Here is a 15,661-nt window from a genome sequence, read left to right as displayed (position 1 = left end):
AGTGGGAGAGTTTGATTAAGAGTCCAGCAGATTGAGAGTTTACTGCACATGTAGCTGTCATATAAGCTTGGCTTTCTCAAGGTAAGCTGTTCATTCAGATACTTGTCAAGTAGCTAAGTCCAGCTAATGAACTCTTGGCTGCTGTCGCCACTATAGTCCCTGGAACATTTACTTAAGTGGTCATTTTAATTAACTCAGAACACTACTTCCTCCTTTCCCTCAACCCCATGATAACCTCTTCATTAGCCAGGACCCTGGTCTTAATAAAGGTCAACAGTGAGCAAAATAAAGAAAGAAAACCAGAAGAAGCCTGGTTTCATCATCTAAGATCTTGTTCTATTATTTTACTGTCTACTCTCTCCTGATGACTTTGAAGGTGCCAGCTCACCAGATTTCTGACTTTAATTCATCCACTTCAGCTCATTTCAGAAAAGCATTTTCAGCAACTTTTCCTTCTATTTCCACATTGTCTGATTTAGCCAAATCAGCCCACTAGATGCTTAGATGGAATTGAAACATTAGCATTTCCATACGGTATGGTCGAGGATAACTTCTCCATCTAGCTAGTCAAAAGTGACATTACAAATTACTGAAACACTAACAGCTCTCAGAGAGGTGTTCCTGTACACTTGGCCTCCTGAATGACATGAGACCTGGGAATCCTAGAAACCTGTGTCCAAGCTATCCACATAAACTTTTGAAGGCTGAATTTTGTCTATAATCATACAAAGAAGTCACACAAACTTTGGGCAGGACCTGGACTAGACATGGAATGTCACATGCTTTAGGAACTCTTTCCTGCAAGCTCTTGCTTTGCTTTGCTGTAGCTCGGCACCTCCTCCCATCTTTCAACCATCCTTCCACTCCCAAATATTCAGCTGGTTTGTTTTCATGGGTGAACAGGAGCCTCCTATGAAATGAATATGAGATGATTGACACCACCAGAATTAAAATAGAACACATAAGGCAAGCTATTATGGTTAAAAGGAAAAGTCTTGTTTGATTTAAGGAGGATTAATTTAAAATACCTGAAGGTATTCTGTTTCCATGTAAGCGTATTGTTATTATTGTTATCATTACTTTTTGTTGGTTTGGGTAATATTGGGGTTTGAACATGGAGACTCATGGCTTTGATCAAGCACTCTACCCCTTGAGCCACATCCTCAAACACCTGTAAGTCTGTTTTTGATGCCTAGAACATTAACACTGAGGACTGGACTGGTTGGCCATCGATGATAATTTTTTTGATAAACAGGGAAAATATTTAACACAATTTTGCAAGGAAAGAATACTTACAAAGTTCACACATCATGTGATCCATTCCACCTACATTTGCTTGGTATTTTCCATCTTCTACATTTTTGGTTACTGTCACTGGAATTGGTGACATCTCTTCATATAGCATTTCTGTCCTAATCTTACATTGGTTTTCCTAAAAATGCTGATATTCTACAAAAAATACAAGCTAAAAATAATTGATAGGATTTATGGAAATAGGGTTATAACCAACCATCAAAACCCAAAGAATTTGGCAATCAGAGAAGTAACAAAATCAATAGGAATCCTAACTAAAATACTGGCCTACTCTCCTGTGTGGAATCTAGATCTAAAACAGCAACAAGGAAAGAATATGAACATAAAAGAGGATTATTTGGGAGGGGGGGCAGGGGAAAGTTGAAGGGAGAAAAGAGAGTGGGGGAACAATATAGTCAAAATACATTGTATGCACTTATGAAAGGGATGTGAGGAAACACTTAAAAATTTATAAGAGAGTTAAAAAGGGGGGTGAAGAAGGGTGATAGGAAAGAGTAATTAAGAGTTGAATATGGTTAAAGTACATTACTGTATGTCTAGAAATGTCACAATAAAATCCCTCCTTCCAGAGACTTAACATATTATAGTAAAAATAATTTTTGAAAGTCTAGCACAGAATTGTGGGAGATTAAATCCAAACACCACTGGAACTTAATACTCCTAGGTTCACTTACTGGGAACAAAGTCTTCAAGGACATTTGTATCCTACAGAGATCGGTTTCATCAGCATAAAAACAAATATGATCTGGAGGTCATCCTCTTCATTAGCCAGTTTCCACTGATACAGAAAAGAACTTTTTTTTTCTAATTATGGCTTTCTCAGATAGCTAAATGTAGTGCACTGATTTTCAAATATTGTGTAGAAATTTATCCTAAGTGAGACCTTTCATCAGTACTTTAGGTCCACTAAATCAGAAATTGTTTGGGAGTGGAATTTGGCAATTGTGGGGGTTTAGCCCAGAAATCTAGATGTTGACAAACCAGATGACATCTCTCTTCTATAAGCCTCTCTAGCAGCCAATCCTTGTTGAAGGCATTTTGCCATCATTTTAACCCTTCTTTAGAGGTCTCTGTATACAGATGGGACTTAGGTTTAATCATGAGGAAACTGACTTCTAATCTTTTTAGAACATTTCCAGGATGGACATATCAGCTATTTGCCAACAAGATACCAATTAAATTCCCATGGAGTCCCTATTGATGAATACATACGAACCACATCACAGTAGAAAGTCTTACGTGGTAACTAATCAGATGGACAGAATGTTATTAAAAGCATTATTAAGTCAGTAGAAGGACCATCTTCATGAAGGAGCAATTGGATGAATTTGAAAACTTAGCCTGTCCTCAAAGACCTTCTCATTATGAATCTACAAATGTGGTGCACTAACCCCAAATGTAGAAAGCCAGAGTATCAGAATGAGGTGAGGGTGTAAAATGTCTGGGCTGTGGTAGGTGCTTAAATAAATTCTAGTTCCCTGCCCATTATTGGTTTTAGGAAACACTATTTATAAAAAAGGAAAAAGACAAATAGGGGCTGAATAAACTTACAGAGATCTGACATTTGATTTCATTCAAGATCGTTTTATTTCTAGGAGGAATTGATGGTTCATGCCTGTAATCCTAGCTAGTAAGGAGGCTGAGATCTGAGAATGACAGTTTAAAGCCAGCCTGGGCAGAAAAATCCTTAAGGATATTATCTCTAATGAGCTAGAAAAAAACTGGTAACGGAGGTATAACTCAAGTGATAGAGAGCCAACTTGAACATAAATGCTAAGGAACAGCAAGCTGGCCCTAAGTTCAAGCACTACCACCTGCACAAAAAGAAAAGATTGTTCTATGTCTTTGCATATGATTCTTGCTGGTTCTGACATACACTGGGCTTACGATGTGCCATGTGAATCCTGAAAAGTAAAAATTCAAACTAATGGAATGGAGAGTGATTACACCATTGTCTACAACATTGTCAACAGATGCTTTGGAAATAAAAGAAATCCTTTAAAAGTCATGAAGATATCCCAAATGTTAAAATGTTGTAAAGGTTGTTAATGGTTACACAAATAAAAGTAATTTAAAATATCTACTAATGTTAGAATAGTACAGGAAGTTTTAGCTCTTAAAGTTCCAATAGCATCAGTAACAGCATTTCTTGTGTGTGGGGGATAGGCGGGTAGGGGTGGGGAAGTGTGCTGGTCTTGAGGCTTGAACTCAAGGCCAGGTTCCTTAGCTTTTTCACTCAAGGCTGGCACTCTATCACTTGAGCCACACTCCCACTTCCAGCTTTTTGCTCTTAATTGGAGATAAGAGTTTCATGGACTTTTCTACCCAGGCTGGATTAGAACTACAATAGTCAAATCTCTGCCTCCTCCCTATCTAGGATGCAAAGATGCATTTTTATGTCAAATCTGTGAATGCAGAGGCAATGCTTATCATAGCTATATTCCCCAGTACTCAGCGTAACACAGGAACAAGTATTTGGTCAATGCAATATCTGCTGAATGAAAAAATATCACTGGCTAGGTAATTCAAATTATCCTCTAACATTAATGCTTGGTAAGCTGAGATCACTAACTGTACTTTAAAAATCAATAAGAAGCTTCAGAAGGGTGAAATGACAAGACACAAGACTCAAAAAAGCAAAGGTTGGGTGTCAATATTACTTATTGGCAGAACATCAAAGTTTCACAAGCTACTTAGAATTTACAGAGATACAATCTATTCTGAAATATTTATAGTCTGCATACAAATTATCTTCTAAATGTAACTTTCCTGCCCTTGAGGTTAACATTGTGTACTATTTGCAGATAATTGCCAACATATGCCTTAGCCAAAACACCAGGTTCAGAGGTCCTTCATCAGAGTATTCAAGAAAGAGTAAGTGCTCACTTGCATCCATCTAGTTACTAAATAAAGTGGCAGAAGCAGGAGGATGAGGAGTTGGCCTAGATAAAAGTAATAGTAATAATAATAATAATTTTGAAAAAGGTCTATGAGGTGCATATGAAGTGGTAGACAGGTTGGCCAGCAAGCGCTAATTCAATCTAAAGGGTCAACAGCACCAAAAAGAGAAGGATGGGGGAAAGGAAAAAGAAAGAGAGAGAGAATGCAATTTTTCCTATGGGCCTCATCAGAGCTGAAACCTTCTGGATAATATTTTTTAGCCACCTAATATTTGATAAGCCAAAAATACAAGATGGAAGAAAGACAGCCTCTTCAACAGATGCTGCTGGCAGAATTGGCTATACATGTACAGAAACCTGATCCTTATATATCACCCTGCACCAGAATCAATTCCAAATGGATCAAAGACCTCAATGTAAGACCATATACATTGAAAATATTACAGGAAGGAATAGGAGAAACATTTGGGCTCCTTGGCACAGGTCCAAATTTCCTAAGTAAAGCTCCACGATCACAGCAAATCAAAGAAATCCTAAATAAATGGGATTGTATCAAACTGAAGACTCTTTGCATGGGAAAAGACATAGATAGCAAGATGAATAGTAAGCCCACAGAATGGAAGAATATATTTACTAGCTATGCCCCATATCTAAAATATACTTCGAATTACAAAAATTAGCCCCCCCCCAAAAAATCCTCAAAGAAACAAGCCAATTAATAAATGGACTAAAGACTTAAAGAGAGACTTCTCAGAAAAGAAGTAAGAAGTAAGAATGACACATGAAGAGGTGTTCAACATCTCTGGCCATAAAAGAAATGCAAATAAAAACAACACTGAGATTCTACCTCACCCCAGTTAGAATGGCCAATATCAAGAAAACTAACAGTAATAAATGCTGGTAGGGATGTGGCCAGAAAGGTTTGCTTCTACACTGATGGTGAGAATGTAAACTTGTTCAGTCACTCTGAAAATCAGTATGGAAGGTCCTCAGAAGACTAAACATAGAGCTTCCTTATGATCCAGCAATTCCACTCCTGGGCATTTATCTAGTTGACCACAAACCAAGCCACACTAAAGTCACCAGCACAACCATGTTCATTGCAGCATTATTTATCAGAGCCAAGACATGGAATCAACCCAGATGCCCCTAAATGGGCAAATGGATCAAGAAAATATAGTTTATATAAACAATGGAATTCTACTCATCCATCAAAAAGAATAGCATTGCCCCATTCATAAGGAGATGGAAAGACTTGGAAAAAAATTATATTAACCGAAGTAAGCCAGACCCAAAGATACATGGGTTGCTTGGTGTCCTTCATTTGTAATAATTAGAATGTGCCTATAAATCTACAAGTAAACCCAATGGATAGTAAAAGATAAAAATTACAGTTGGACATAATAAATTAAACAGGACTCTAAACATTCACATAGTGAGATCAAAGGAGGATATTCTTAGATGATCACAAGGGCTCAATAGCTATGTGCATATGATCATATAAAGTGATGTTTATCAAAATGAGCTCCGGGAGCTAAAAAAATTAGAATGAAAGAAAGACAGCCTCTTCAGTAAATGGTGCTGGCGAAATTGGTTAACTACTTGTAGAAAACTAAAGCTAGATCCTTATATATCACCCTGCACCAGAATCAACTCCAAATGGATCAAAGACCTCATAGTCAAAGCAGACACCCTGAAAACATCACAGGATGGAACAGGAGAAACCCTAGGTCTCCTTGACACAGGCCAAAATTTTCTTAGTAGAGACCCAGAAACACAACAAAACAAAGAAAGGTTGGACAAATGGGATTGCAAGAAACTGCTGAGTTTCTGCATTGCAAAGAACATAGCTAGCAAGATCAATATGGAGCTCATGGATTGGCAGAAGTTCGTCACTACTCATACAATGAACAAGGGTCTCATATCTAAAATATAGCTGGACCTCAAAAAATTAAATCACCCAACAACAAATCCTCAAAGAACAACTGCCCAATAAATAAGTGGGCTAAAGATTTAAAGAGAAACTTCTCTGAAGAGGAAAGAAGGATGGCCAATAGACACACGAAGAAATGCTCAACCTCTCTAGCCATAAAAGAAATGCAAATCAAAACAACATTGCGATTCCACCTCACCCCAGTTAGAATGGCTATAATTAAGAACTCTAATAACAACAGATGCTGGAGGGGATATGGACAGAAGGGAACCTTACTGCATTGTTGGTGGGGGTGTAAACTTGTTCAACCACTTTGGAAAATAGTATGGAGGTTCCTCAAAAGACTCCACATAGAGCTCCCCTATGACCCAGCAATCCCACTTTTGGGCATTTACCCAAATGATCACAAACAAGACCATACTAAAGCTACCAGCACAGCTATGTTTATCATAGCATTATTTGCTATAGCTAAGATATGAAACCTACCCAGCTGCCCCTCAGTAAATGAGTGGATCAAGAAAATGTGGGGTATGTATACAATGGAATTCTATGCCTCCATCAGAAAGAATGACATTGCCACATTTGTTAGGAAAATGGAAAGACTTGGAATAAATTATATTAAGTGAAGTAATCCAGGCCCAAAGAAACATAGGTCCCATGGTTTCCCTTATTTGCAATAACTAGTATATATCTGAGACAAGCAAAAAAAGGGCAGATAAGATGATGTTAAGTGAAATGAACCCCAAGATAAGGACACAAGTGGTTTTTTTCTATGTTGCTGTTGTTTCTAATGTATTTATAAGGTATCACGTGATTTTTTTTCTTTTGTATGTCCCTCCCACATGGTATAACCCCTGTTTTCACTGTATTTGATGTTGGTATAATTTGGGGAGCGGAAGGGAAAAAAACAAATCGTTTAAATAGGGATTCAAGTTGATCCATTGCAACAATGAGATGTACAAGACACTATGTCAAAAAACGAACTTTACAATTTAGACGGGGGTGGGGGTAGAGGTGAGGGGGGTGCAGGGAGTGTAGTCATGGAGATGGGAGGGATGGGATGGTAGGGGAAAACAAAGGAGGAGGCAGCAATGCTTGATTAGAAATATACTCATATCGATATTTTCACAATAAAAAAATTAAAAAATAAATAAATAAAAAGAAATGTACTCATTACCTTGCTTATGTGATTGTAACCTCTCTGTACAGTATTTTCGCAATAAAAAACTTATTTTAAAAAAGAGCTCCAAAAAATGGAAACAAGAGTATTTTTAATTTTTCCTTTTGTGTTTTTTCCCCTGATTTCCCCCTTTTGTCACTAGTTTTTATTTCTGTATCATTTGTCTTATATGTAAGTTTTTCTGATTTGGAGAGGGGAAGAGGAAATATAGAAATGGTGGGACAAAGGTTAATCTATGTCAACAGTGAAACTCACTAGACACTATGTTGGAAATGAAATATATAACTTGGTGGGTCAGGAGGGAAAACTTGGGAGAAAAAGAGGGAAGAGATGACACTCATTACCTGACTTACATAGCTGTAACCTCTCTGTACTCACCTTTACTATAAAAATTAAATAAACAATAAAGTTAGTGTGAAGGTTACAAAGACTAAATAAATAAAGACCACATTTAAGAGTGTAGTCTAGAACTTCTCTAAATTCTAATTCTAGTAAAATAGGTTGTTTTAAGACTTTTCTTATTGCCCTTAAGGCTTCGTCATTGAGCCTGTGATCTTGAGGAAGGTTACCTCTGTTTGCCTACAAAATAGTTGTACTTTAATTGTACTTTAATTGTTTTGCTTTGTTAGACAAAGCAAAAGTCTCAAAAATTAACAGTTAAGAACCCATCTTGCTTATTTTCTTAGTTCAGATAAATTATGGAGAGCTTCTCCACTAAGCCTATAGTATAACCTTATGAGCAAGAATGATCTAGGAATTTGGGAAGTGAACAAAATCTGTGTGATGAGTAAGAGGCAGACAACTTGGTGTTACTGAGATAAGGAGAAACTGGCTGAAATTTTAAACCATAGGGCCACATCTGAACAGGCATGGCAACCAAAAGCTGGTACATCTTCTCAGATAATAAGACAATGACACGCAATTCAAAATATTGTGAAAATTACGCCACTTAGTATAGAATGTTCTTGTTCATTCTTCTCCAAAACCATCTTGATTAAGTAAATCACCATAGTAAATATTATTCAAGTAAAATAGCATTGAAATACAGTGTAAAATGATAGCCAAATATAAAGGATAGGACTTCTACTAAGCATTCCCTCTCCTCATGTTATTTAATTAAACATACTTTTGTTTATAATTTTTATTCCTATTTTCTTTTTAGTTAGGCACAAAGACTCATATCCTCCAATATGAAGACTTGAAGAGCTCAGAAATACTTTTTAACTAGGTCAGGTTCTGGTCTTATTGGAACCAGTGAGCTTGTTTTCAGTTTGATCAGGAAATCAAAAAATTCCTTGTATGTGTGTCTAAACAGTTAGCAGAATCAGGAGTAGTAAGAATTTAGACACTTCATTCAGTATAATGCATTTAAATTTGAAACATTAGGGATAATATTTTTTGAGAGCTGAGTTTGTAAGACAGAGAGAAAAATAGAGAGCATTCTCATCGTCCACTCCAATTCCTTTGAAACTAGTAAGAACATCATTCAATTTAATTCAAATTATGTGCTCGCTTCATGTGAATGATATATGCTATTTGAGAAAATGAGGAAGATGATTGGCTCCCAGTTAACAGCCCATGAAGAGGTGTGTGTGTGTGTGTGTGTGTGTGTGTGTGTGTGTGTGTGTGTGTGTGCGTGCACGTGCGTGCATATGGTGAGCCTATGCTGATACAATAAGGATGGACTGCTTTACAAAAGACCACAGTTAAGATTATAGTCTATTAGAAGACATGAAGAGTTTTATGGCTCAGTTCTGTAAGAATAATTTTAGGTAGCAATTGATTTGTGGCACAATTACCATTTTGATTAATTCAGCTTTTCCCTGTGCACAAGAGGTTTGGAGAGTGTCCCATTAACATAGCCTTTGAATTATAACTTTGTGGCTGTGGGTACCAGAGGTGAGAAGTCCTTTTAGATCATTATGGTATGTCAAAGATAAGTATTTTATCTACTCTAGTTTCTAATTAAAGTTAAAAGAGGGCATGCCAGTCAGTCATGGAAAAGTAAATACACATTGAAGAAAAATACTTTTACCCTGAACTTTGGTCCCCCGTAATGATAGTGACAATTTCTCCTTAGACAGAAATAGGATTCTACACACACACACACACACACACACACACACACACACACACACACACACACACACACACACACACACACACACACACACTCAGCAGACCAAGGAAGATTTCCATGGTGAGGGAAAGAGAATAAGAAAGAATACTAAAGGAGGAGAATTTGAACAAAGTGTATTATACACATATATGGATATAGCATAGTGAATCCCCTTTGTAAAATTGACATACACTAATAAAAATATATTTGGTTAGAATAATGGAAGGGGTGACATTGACCAAGATGGATTTGTAACCTCTTTGTACAACTACTTAAAAATAAAATTAATAACTATATATAACATACTTATACCTATGAATTTCTTTAAATATATGCATACATAATATAGGTATATAAATATATACTATATATAAATGTTTAATAATTGTAGATAATATATTATATCTATATATCTTGCATGCATTATATATTATATACAATAATATTGTGTACACAATATATGAATGCATGTATATGACATATACATATATATGTAATACATATACACATACATCTATATAACATATACACATACAATATATAACATATAGGTAACAATATTAAACATGTACAATATATAACATATATAATATACTACATAATATATTATATATGTTATAAATTATATATAACATATTTTATTTATAAAACCTTTTTTTTTTGGTTGGTCTTGGGTCTTGAACTCTGGGCCTGGGCACTGTCCCTGAGCTCTTCAGCTCAAGGCTAGCACTCTACCACTTGAGCCAGAGTGCCACTTCCAGTTTTCTGAGTGGTTTACTGGAGATAAGAGTTTCTTGGACATTACTGCCCGGGCTGGCTTTGAACCGTAATCCTCAGATCTCAGCCTCCAGAGTAGCTAGGATTACATGCGTGAGCCACCAGCCCCTGGCTACATTACCAATTTTATATGTATGCTCTTAAAGAAAATTTCCTAGATGGTGCAGTATGATTTGGAAAACTATCATCTTTTGTACCTTGTACCTATTCTTCCCAGGTCAAGGCCAAGCCAACAGGACCTATGTGGGACAGACCTCTGTCTTCCCTCCTACCCTAGAGAGGCCCAGTGCGCCATGTCCTTCCAACTCTCCATTCGCAATGAGTCTTATCTTCCTGATCATCTAGGCCTGTATTTCTATGTCGCTGGACAGTCCAGCAGCTATGGGGAGATGAACACAACAACAACGAGAAGAAGCTAATGTGTTTCAAAAAAAAGCATTTCATGTTTTTTGTGATGTAGTTTAAAAAACAATTCATGGTACCTCTAGTAAAAATACCATCATAACTATGTCTGTAGCATTATTCCTTCTTGTGATCTTAAACACAGTCTTTAAACTTTCAGAACGTCACTGATAATGATAACAATGCTGCTTTTGGCTCACAGGGCTGTTTGAATAGAAGGATCATTAAGATAGTATGGAAAGATGTTTTGTATGTTGGAAAAGATATTCCCAAAATTAATTCACATTTCAACAAATGAGGCAGAATCCATAATTCGTTTGAAAAGATGTGTTTCTCTTTTTGCGTTGCTGTTTTGACTTTCACTGAGATATGTTAGAGTAGTAAATTGTGGCCTTTGAGGTAGGTGTTCAGTCTATAAATGGGGACATCTTTTAGGGAATGAGGTGTTTGAGGCTGTTTCTATTTGGGGAAGGTGGAAAGGGACCATCCATAGAACATAGGTAATCTGATGAGATGGAAGATAAATCAGGAACTTAATTATCAGAGTGACTCAGGTGCAAAGGGTGAACCTTAACTGGGTTTCTGTTTACATTAAACAGATTTGATTTGTAATCTGGCTCAATTAACCAGAAATTAAACATATCCCGAGGCAGAAATATCATGAATGTAAATATCCTCTTTGGAGCAGAAAAGGGCTTGTTAAGGAGCCTCCTTTTAATCTCTTTCTGCATAGTTTTATTTTAAGAATGCTCTGCATTCTCTCAAGGCCACTTTCTTGCCTTCTTCATAGTCACAAATGAATGGGACCTTTTCCTTAGTGCCTATAAATTACAGATGGATATTTACAGACCATGCAATAAATAATTCACTGCTAGGGTCTTGGTAGGAGTTTGAGAGCATTTTCACAACTATTGTCTCAATCTAGGTTAAAGAAAAATTAAGGAAGGTATGTTTCTTTATAAACAATGTTAATATCATTGAACTCCTTGGAACAGGCATTACTGGAGATGTCATTCTTTTGTGTGACGATGAAACACACTAAGCTTCAATGGAAGCAATGGAGAGCATTTGCCTCCTCTTAGAGCTGGATTTTGTCAGTCACCTGGGGCAAACCTAGGAGGGAGAGTCTACGTCTACACAAATATGATTGAGGAGTTCAGGGTTTCCAGTTTCAGGGAAGTTCTACTGTGACTGTGACCCCAAATATTTTGCTCAGAATCTACTACAGCTGTTTTACATCCTCCCTGCAAAAACAGGACTAGAAGAACTGCCTTATGAGCCATGACACCAGCAAAGCTCCGTTGGATAGAGGAAGGCATTTCTGGCATGAACTACATTCAAGCCAGTTCCTCACCCATATCCCCAGCAAACAGAATCTATAGATTCAGGGCTCTCTTTGTCACTTATGTTTGAATCCCTAAGCTTTTTCTCTGGGCTAGGGAGTGGTAGGCAAAATAAAGAATTGTTTATATGTTGGGTACACATTGGCATGTGTGAAAAACAGATGCTAGTTGTGAATGATGGGCAGAGGACAGAAAATCTGTCTTGTGATCCTTCCAGAATGGAAGGCTGCTGAACTGCAGGGCCCTCAGTGCTCAAAGAGTATGTGGAAGAGCCAGGCCTGGTCTTCACACTTGGCATGCACTGGACATCCAGGGACCACTGACTCTGGATGGCCAGTGTTCTTCCACCAACACCAAGTCATGTCCTTACATCCTTGAGTCTCTACATTTTTCCATAGTGCTTTGTATTCATTGGCTTTCCCTGTTGCCAGAACCCCCATCTCCCCCTACTTCCTCCTAGTTTTTGCATTCTCCCCCTTTTCCTAGCCTGCTTCTAGGTTGCATCCTTGAGCTTTGCACTCAGCCTACCCCATATTCTTTCAGAACTAAGAGTTTATTAACAGTCTCAAATTTCAGGTGCATTGACCTGCATATCTTGTATAACTCCTGCTCTCTCACCCTTGACCTAGGAGGTTGCACCAGCTCTACCCCCATCTTGGGCTCATCCTGTGTAAGTCTCTGGGATCAGTGCTTGCTTTTCAAGACTAATTCTGACTCTCAGCAGAAGCTATATGAGAATCCTTTAATATCCATACCCTGCTAGACACAGCCCTTCTGCCAAATACACGCCTCCTTAATCCTCTGGGCAATGGCTCATATCTGGGAATAATCAGTTTTGGTGTTCTATGAGACATGAAGACACAGAGATCTACAGATGCCCTAGCTCCTTGCATAAAATGGCAAAGCATTTGTCTACACACACACACACACACACACACACACACACACACACACACACACACACACACACACACACACACACACACCACATACGCACATACCCTCCTCCTATGTGCTTTAAATCATCTCCTGATGAATATCTAATCAATGCCAGTGCTATGTCAATAGTTGATACAAGGAATGCTTTAAGAATAATGACAAAGAAATGTCTGTATACATTCAGTACTGGTACATTTTATTTTCTGAATATTTTTTATCCATAAATGTTTTCATACACTGACACAGCGTACATAGATATGGAAAACTTGGTTACAAAACACCCAAGTCTCTCCCATTGCCTCTGGCACAAACTCTGATATCCACAGGAGACATGGCTGGTCCATTCTACCATCTGCTAACCCCAGTTGGTCCTCACTAGCCAGCAAAGTCAAACTAGCTCCCAGAATCCACTGTCCAGATTCTGACCTCCAATGTCTTAGGGTTCAGTTGGTATCTATTTAGGACAACCTTTCTCTTCTTGACTTTTTAAGAGACAAGGTATTAACAATCCTTCTGCCTCAACATCCCTAATTTTTGTGATTATAAGCATGTGACATCACAATTGAATTCCTTACCCTTCTTGCATAATTTCCAGTTACTGTCCTTGAAAAGAACTATGATGAAAGTTTTCAAACATGCAGAAAAGTCCGAAAGTCTCACATAATGAACATGGACCATCCAGACCCAAAACTTGTCAGGTTCCTAATTCACAGTTCAGGTTTTACTTTGACCATGTACTCCAAGTTTCTTTTCTGTCTTGTCTTTTTTTTTCCAAACTAGGCTCTTACATTTGATTGCTGTATCCTTTAATTCCTTTCCAAAGTTCAGAATATTCCCTTTCATCATCTCCTGATTTAAGAAACACATCCAAGCCTCCTATCTAAAGACTGAGACAAATATCCTATAGAATTGTTATACACAGTTAATTTGTATGGTGACTTCTTTTTGATGTTACCTAATTATTTCTTTCTCCTCCCCCCTCCTCCTCCTCCTCCTTCTCCTCCTCCATTTTAGCTCACCTTCCCAGGGCCTCACTCCACAAAAGCAGCCACACTCCCTGTATTTAGAGACTCAGGCAGGTTCTCCTGGTTAACTAGTGCTTCTGTACCAAAAATTTCCTTTATACCAGAAGTTAGACTTAAAAGTTAAATTCAGAGGAGAGAAGGGATAGTGGGAGAAAAACAAAGGAAGGGGTAACAATGCTCAATAAGAAATGTGCTCATTACCTTACTGATGTAACTGTAACTTCTTCTCTGTTCAGCATCTTTACAAGAAAATAAATTTTTTAAGTTAAATTCAAGATTTTTCAAGAAGAATATGTAGTTTGTATCAAGAGGCACTTGTTATTACTGTGTTGACATTTAGTCTGTTATGATTCCCAAAAGCTCAAGTGTGAAAGACTTAGTCCCTAGATGGTGACACTACTAAGAGACGATTGGTTCAGGCTGGGACTGGGTCATCCATTGTTGGCTCATTGATACATTCACAGCTAAATGAACAACAAGGAGGTGGGGTCTGGTTGAAGGAAGTTGGTCCCTGGAGATGCTGGGGATATCTTTTCCCTGGCCTTTTCCTGTCTGTCTTCCTCTGCTTCCTGGTTGCTATAAAGTAAGCAACTTTCCTCCTTCACACTTATACCATGATGTTTTAGTCTCTACACAGACCTCCTGGAACAAAGCCAGCCAACCAGGGTCTGAAATTTCTGGAACATTGAACTAAAATAAATCTTCCTTTTATTGTTTTGCATTTTATTGCAGTGGGAAAGGCTGATTGGCAACATAAGGATCCTCTTTTATTTGGTATCCTTTTAACCATTGTGTGTGTGTGTGTGTGTGTGTGTGTGTGTGTGTGTGTGTGTGTGTGTGCATGCTCACACAGGAGACATGTTTTGGCATAAAGTTAAATTCAGGGCTGTTTTCTGTGCTTCTTGTAAATTGGTATCATCTCCCTGTCTTATTGAAGCAAGTTGGCCAGTGGAATATTAAAGATAAAAGAGACGTAGCTCTTTTTCTTAGGGACACGAACACACACAGACACACAGACACACACACACATACACACACACACAAATATGGTATCCTGAAATATCATTGTACCAACTAGGACAATGCCCTCAACAAAGTCAAGTGATTGAATGGGGCCTAACCCAACTCAGCCTCCAGACTTCAGAGAACTGCAGTTCATGAAGCTCCCTGTACTTCCCCTTTGCCTGGTACTCTGTCCCCAAGGCTGATACATAAGAAAGGTGGAAGGCTCTGAGTAAAAATAAAGCAGGAAAAAATAATAAAATAATGTGTGAATCTTCCTTGAGTACCAGTCATATAATTCACTTCCTGTGGTCTCCATATTATTATAGTAACAGTGATGATGATGATGATGATGATGATGATGATGATGATGATGATGATGATTGGTTCACATCACACACCATCTGTATAGGCATATTAATAATAAGTTCAACCAAACATCACTAGGCTATCTAGAAACAGATTAGCAAGAACCAAGATTTTCCTTACTGTGTGGTCAGCAGGAAAGCTAAAGCAACTGTATTCTATTCAGCACAGAACTAGGATTTGCTTTTGAGCCCTAATTCGGTAGCCCTTCTGTTCTTTCATAGAAACCTTATTTCTCAGCACCCTTTCAACACTCAAGTATCCTGTTGAGTTTACATACTGATCGTTCAGCGAGACTGGTTTGATTGTTTTGATCCCTGGAGATCCAATCAAGATTGATTTTTAAAAACTTGGCCCTATC

The 15,661-nt window shown here is 37.8% G+C and overlaps 1 long non-coding RNA gene across 1 annotated transcript in view; it reads right to left on the bottom strand.

Moving 5' to 3' along the window:
* The window catches only part of LOC138831617 (uncharacterized), a 62,897-nt gene extending 48,597 nt beyond the window's left edge, over positions 1 to 14,300 (bottom strand). Inside the window, exon 1 of the long non-coding RNA XR_011373403.1 lies at positions 14,134 to 14,300. This is a non-coding gene — a long non-coding RNA (uncharacterized lncRNA). The remainder of the gene's footprint in view (positions 1 to 14,133) is intronic.
* Positions 14,301 to 15,661: the final 1,361 nt, after the last annotated feature.

The sequence above is a fragment of the Dipodomys merriami genome, unplaced genomic scaffold (genome assembly GCF_024711535.1).
Source record: "Dipodomys merriami isolate MVZ:Mamm:240054 unplaced genomic scaffold, mDipMer1.0.p SCAF_2, whole genome shotgun sequence".
NCBI lineage: Eukaryota > Metazoa > Chordata > Mammalia > Rodentia > Heteromyidae > Dipodomys > Dipodomys merriami.
Note: the sequence above shows the minus strand (reverse complement) of the source record. Positions and strands in the feature narration are given on the sequence as shown.